Raw genomic sequence first — 6,334 nt, forward strand, 5'->3', positions numbered from 1 at the left:
ACAGTGAGTTGCGGTGCTCTTTAGCTCATCCTTTAAGGGTTTTGGGAATGTACTGACCTTGCCTTATGTTGATGTTTCTGTAGTATGCTTTTTGCCTCGTAACTAGAATATGACGCATAACAAGGACTATACTTTTGTGGAACCTTCTTGTATGTATGCTTTCCTGTATGCGAACACATGTCCTGTATGTATTTACGATGCCTGACACTTTTAATAAACGAGTTTAAAAAAAAAAAATTACATTACTTTGTAAGATAACTTTATTAAAATAAATGTATGTATTTTGGTAGCAAATAGTCGACCATTTATTCATACATTTCCAGCAGGAATAAAAGGAGTGACACAATGCAGAGCTCAGAAGAGACGCTCCACAATTGCTTTCGGGAATATGAGTTTTTCCTAAACCAGACATGTCAGGAGAGCTGACCGATCCTCCAGATCCTCTGATCAGTGCTTTACTCTCTCATATAGTCGGCAGTGTGATAACTTGTGTACAAATGATTCTGACCACTGTATGGCGGTATTATTGGCTGTATTGTTCTTTGTGTAGCGGTAATGGATACATGTCACCTGTGCCTGATCATGTGACTTGGTGTTTCTATGGTCCACTGTTATTTTCCTTCTTATGACCATAATGTAGTTCTCATGTTTAAGCAGGTATCGAAGACTGTCATCAAGTAAAGCAAGAGTGCCGTGACATGCGTTGTGTACTGAAATAGGAGGTAACCCCCCCCCCCCACACACACACACACACACACACACACCTAATGGGGAAATTGCCTAACTACCGGGGGCATCTACTTATGAGGGGGGATTAACCTACTGCACTTCTGCCCCTTCATTCTAGCAATCAGTAAGGGTCTCAGCACCTTTTCCCCACCCACACAATCTTCTAGCGTGTCACTATGACATATCAGAAGTTTGTCCAAATAATAGGAAACCTTTAAAAAATGTTAAATAATAAATATAAGAAAACTGCCCACTTGATGAAAATTTAACTCACCCCCTTTTTCCCATTTTTCTAATAAAAATGTAACTAAAAAGAGCCAGACTTGGTATCACCATGTGCGGAATGATCCGGACACTACCTGGAAGTAAAGACACAGACACAAAGATGTAACGGGGCAAAAAAAGATATTTTATTTCAAGTTATAGGGAGAGTAATTTTACATGTATGACTGTGGGGGCTGTGAGGCTGAGATGATCCTGAGGAAGGCAAAAACCCCTAAGAGGGAAGAGTCAATTGTCCTCAAGGGGAAAAATTCCTTCCCGACCCCAAATGTGGCGATCAGAGCAAGTCCCAGGATCACAGCCGCTATCTATGTGTAGTGCATGTTTATGTGTATATATATATATATATATATGTGTGTGTGTGTGTAGTTGTCATGTGTCTGTGAGGTGCGATACTTACCAGGCCTGTAGCGGAGAGTTCAGGGATAATAGCGCTGTGGTATGATCACTGGTGTCAATGGCCCCAGGGCTACAACAAGCAGCTATTATTCCTGAACTCTCCAGGTGCCAGATGGGAAATACTCACCGGCTGCTCCTGGGGTATAGAGGGTCATCAGGAGGTGGTGGTTTCTGATGCCAGCCGGATATTGGAGGATGCCCAGTCAAGTTCTGATGGATGTTAATTTGCCTACGGATGCTACAGACACCTCCTCCCGACTCCTACAGATGTTTAAAGGAGTCTTCTCCCCCTTTTTCTGATGTTATAGGGGGCCTCCTCCTTTTCCCCATTTGAGGCAAATGAACCCCAATGATGTTAATGGCGCCTCATTTGCCTCTAGGTGTTACAGTGGTTATCTGGGGAGCTGAACAGGCATTTCCTTTCCTCTCTCACCGGCATCTCACTTCCAGTTTGGTGACATCTCATCCCAACAACTTCTGACCTGGTATAGGTGGCGGCTGAGGTGGGAGATCAGGTACTATGGTGTGATAACCACATGTGGGTGAAACCAGTCCCACCGGTAGTGGCCAATATATGCATAATGATGGAATGTCGTGTGTACATTGGCTACCACTGGTTTCACCCACATGTGACAATCGCAGCCCAGTACCTGCCCCACTATCTCAGCCCGCCGCCTTTAAGCCAAGTCAGATAGTGTAGAATGAGAAGACATCAAACCGGAGGAGAGACAAAAGGAAAGATAATGCCTTCTAGCTCCCTAGCTAACTTATCTAAGGGCGCCTCCTCCAGACCCCTCTAGGTGTTCTTAGAGTCTAGTCCTCCTATTTTTGATGGTAAAGGGGGCTCCTCCTTCCCCCATGTGAGGCAAATAAACCCACCTGATGTTACGGGCCCCTAATTTGCCTCTAGATGTTAAAAGGGGTTATCTGGGGAGCTGAAAAGATATTTCCACCATTACCAGCATCTCACTTCCAGTTCGGACTCACCTCATTCCAACATCTTCTGACCTGGCAAAGGTCTGAGACAGTAGATCAGGTACTATGGTGTGATCGCCAAATGTGGGTGAAACTCACCGCCAGCAGTGGTCAATGTACGTGCAATGTTGTGATGACATCGGCAACATTGTTTGTACATTGGCCGCCACTGGTTTCACCTGCATGCACCAATCACAACAAAGTACCTGCCCCACTGTCTCAGGCCGCCTCCGTTTTGCCAGATAAGAAGATAATGGTGCGAGAGTAGACCAAACCAGAAGTGAGACACCGGCGAGGAAGGAAATGCCTTTTTAGTTGCCTAGATAACCCCTGTAAGGGCACCTCCTCCAGACCCCTCTAGGTGTTCTTAGAGTCTAGTCCTCCTATTTTTGGTGGTAAAAGGGGGCTCCTCCTTCCCCCTTGTGAGGCAAATAAATCCTCCGGATGTAACTGGCCCCTAATTTGCCTCTAGATGTTAAAAGGGGTTATCTGGGGAGCTGAAAAGATATTTCCACCATTACCAGCATCTCACTTCCAGGTCGGACTCATCTCATTCCAACATCTTCTGACCTGGCAAAGGTCTGAGACAGTAGATCAGGTACTATGGTGTGATCAACACATGTGGGTGAAACTTGCTGCCAGCAGTGGTCAATGTACGGGCAATGTTATGATGACAGTGGCAACATTGTTTGTACATTGGCCGCCACTGGTTTCACCTGCATGCACCAATCACAATAAAGTACCTGCCCCACTGTCTCAGGCCGCCTCCGTTCTGCCAGGTGAGAAGATGATGGTGTGAGAGGAGACCAAACCAGAAGTGAGACACCGGCGAGGAAGGAAATGCCTTTTTAGTTACCTAGATAACCCCTTTAAGGGCACCTCCTCCAGACCCCTCTAGGTGTTGTGAGTGTCTACTCCTCCTATCTCTGATGGTAAAAGGGGGCTCCTCCTCCCCCATGTGTGGTAAATGTATCCTCCGGATGTTATGGGCGTCCCATTTACCACTTGATGTTCCGGACGCCTCCTCCTCCAGACAGCTCCAGATGGTCGGGTGTCTTTTCCTCACTCTGGCGGCGCTGTGTTACCTAGATAGGATATATAACAAGCAATGTGTTAATAATGACAGGTTACATATATAGGCTCCATATGAATATACAGTCAGAATAAAAGTGATCTGAGGTGTGAGGGGATTTTGGGTACTGACCTTTACTCCTCCTTGGTGGCGCAGCAGCAGCAGAACAGCGCCCGCAGTCTATAAGGGAAGGAGAAAAACCAGCATGACTTTCCTGAGATCAGACCCGTCAGCAGTGATGGGGAATAGACATTACACTGGAGAGAGGGGACTCAGTGCTATCCTAGTGGGTGAAATACAGGCGGCACCATGTCACTTGTATGTCTGTATTATGTACATGAGGCCTTTCATGGTTATTATATGTGACTGGTAATATAATATATAGTGATGACATGAGGATATACAGTGCAGCGATAGAGTTGTGTTATCATGTAAGTGTATCATCCCATATATTTACCTGGATAAGATGGATCTCCTCCTGCTGCTGCTTCTGCCGAGGAGAAATGACCAAGAAATGGAGGAAAATCAATGGTTAGTGTAAGGAAACCAGAATTTCTGAGCAGATTATATAGAAACAATGCTCTTTTACCAGCCCTATTCACACCTGCAGTAATATACTATTCACCATTACCCACAATAGAAATTAGATCCCACCTCCAAATAGAGCGCCCCCGTCCTCTCTCTATATACAGCATGATAAATAACAATTCCTTGCTTCACAATGTTATAGGTTTTGTTTCATTACCTGGGGATCTCCACGGCCGTCCCTTTGTCCTCCACGCCCTCCTCTTCTTCTCTGTGTATAGAACGTAAACCATCTCATATATAAATATATTGTTATATTACACATTAAATATTTTATTGTAAAGAAGGTGATTGCAATAGTAATGTAGTGAGCTGTACACTGCTCTATACAATGACCATATAGTACTGTATATTGCAGGTACAGCCAGCTAAAGTATAAAGTGTATGGGGACCTTAACAACTAAGTCCCAGTGTCAGCAGTTTGTAATGTGAATAAATGCTGTTAAAATAAATAGAAAAATATGATTCTTTGTCTAACTAGAGCGCCCCCTATCCTGCCCTCCCACTGCTCTTCTCTCTATACAGGATGGGAAAAAAATAAACGTGTATTCACAATACTATAAGCTTTGAGCCCTCACCTGGGGATGTCGTCAGCCACGTCCTCTTCCTCGTCGACGTCGATTTCACTGTGTAGAGAACATACACCAGCTTATATATATATAAATATATATATATATATATACACACACACATTCTATCTTCCTGTCGCTCCTCTCTCTATACAGTATAGTAAAAAAAACAAAAAAACTTGTATTCACAATACTATAAGCTTTGAGCCCTCACCTGGGGATGTCCGCAGCCGCGCCATCTTCCTCGTCGTCGTCGATTTCACTGTGAACATACACCAGCTTGTATATATATATATATATATATATATATATATATATATATATATATAAACACACATATACACATCCTGTCTTCCTGCCGCTCCTCTCTCTATACAGGATGGTAAAAAAAATAAACATCTATTCACAATGCAATAAGCTTTGAGCCCTCACCTGGAAAAGTCTGCAGCCTCGTCCGCCTCCTCCTCTTCGTCAGTCTCGCTGTATATAGAACATAAACCAGCTTGTGTATATAAATATATATAGACATTTATTAAGACCGGAGTAAATCCAGCAGGACCTGTACCTACCACAAGGCAGCTGCAGAAATCTACAAGTGCTCCGCAGCAGGTATAGAAATCTACAAGTGCTCCGCAGCAGGTATAGAAATCTACAAGTGCTCCGCAGCAGGTGCAGAAATCTACAAGTGCTTCGCAGCAGGTATAGAAATCTACAAGTGCTCCGCAGCAGGTGCAGAAATCTACAAGTGCTCCGCAGCAGGTACAGAAATCTACAAGTGCTCCGCAGCAGGTATAGAAATCTACAAGTGCTCCGCAGCAGGTGTAGGTTTCTGCCCTGATTTTTCCCTGTTTTTCGGCATAAACCATGATAAATTAGTAGCAGATGGAGGCCACAGCTTTTTGTGCCCCTTTCTCAATGTGCTCAGGGCTGCACATATATAAATCTGCCCCATAGTTTTTGGGGATATGTGAATATACATATGTGAGTTTTTGGTGCGGAACATAGATATAAATGGACTCATATAATCAATCTATATCATGGAGATGGATGATTATATCTCCGCTGCTTCTTCATACTTACACGATGGTCTCCAGGCTCGGGATCCAACCGTGAAGCGGGTACTTGTCGTCTCTGTAACAGAGAACATAGGGTTGGTTAGGAGGATTGGTACTTGGTCCCATTTGAAAGGACTTTAAAGCGGGATCCGCTCTTAGGGTGTGTTCACTCTTCAGAATCTGCACGGATCATCTCCAGTGGATTCCGCCGCTCGCCCCTGCTCGCACACGTGTGCCTCTCCACCTGTCCCATTCTATGGTCGGGCGGATTCCGACATCTGCCCAAAGAATTGACATGCCAATTCTTTGGGCGGATGGCGGAATCCCCCGACCATAGAATGGAGTCAATGGAACAGGAGGAGATGCGGGCAGTGGAATCCGTGGCAGGTTATCCGTGCGGATTCCATAATGTGAGCACACCCTAAATTTCCGCTTGAAATTCTTCCCATAAAATTTGAATAGAGCAATTCCATTGTGTTCAATGGTATTTCTGCTCTGTTGTTCACACAGCAGAATTTTCTGCCGCGGATTCGCCTTCCGACAAAGAATTGACTTGTCAATTTTTTGGGCTGATTCCAGCAGTGGAATCCTATAGAAGTCAATGGGGTTAGAATTCTGCTTGAATTCCCCTTGAATTCTCCAAAGCTGAATAGATGAATTTCAAGCAG

The 6,334-nt window shown here is 44.5% G+C and overlaps 2 long non-coding RNA genes across 2 annotated transcripts; both read right to left on the reverse strand.

Annotated features, from left to right (window-relative positions):
• Positions 1–3,444: 3,444 nt before the first annotated feature.
• On the reverse strand, positions 3,445–4,235 carry LOC138778761 (uncharacterized). The gene is made up of 4 exons (XR_011360891.1): positions 4,203–4,235; positions 3,915–3,947; positions 3,590–3,637; positions 3,445–3,470 (listed from the first exon to the last, which is right to left on the reverse strand). It is a non-coding gene; the product is annotated as an uncharacterized lncRNA (long non-coding RNA).
• A 385-nt stretch (positions 4,236–4,620) lies between these two features.
• LOC138778762 (uncharacterized) lies at positions 4,621–5,090 on the reverse strand. The gene is made up of 3 exons (XR_011360892.1): positions 5,044–5,090; positions 4,826–4,873; positions 4,621–4,668 (listed from the first exon to the last, which is right to left on the reverse strand). It is a non-coding gene; the product is annotated as an uncharacterized lncRNA (long non-coding RNA).
• Positions 5,091–6,334: the final 1,244 nt, after the last annotated feature.

Source organism: Dendropsophus ebraccatus, unplaced genomic scaffold (assembly GCF_027789765.1).
Source record: "Dendropsophus ebraccatus isolate aDenEbr1 unplaced genomic scaffold, aDenEbr1.pat pat_scaffold_673_ctg1, whole genome shotgun sequence".
Taxonomy (NCBI): Eukaryota; Metazoa; Chordata; class Amphibia; order Anura; family Hylidae; genus Dendropsophus; species Dendropsophus ebraccatus.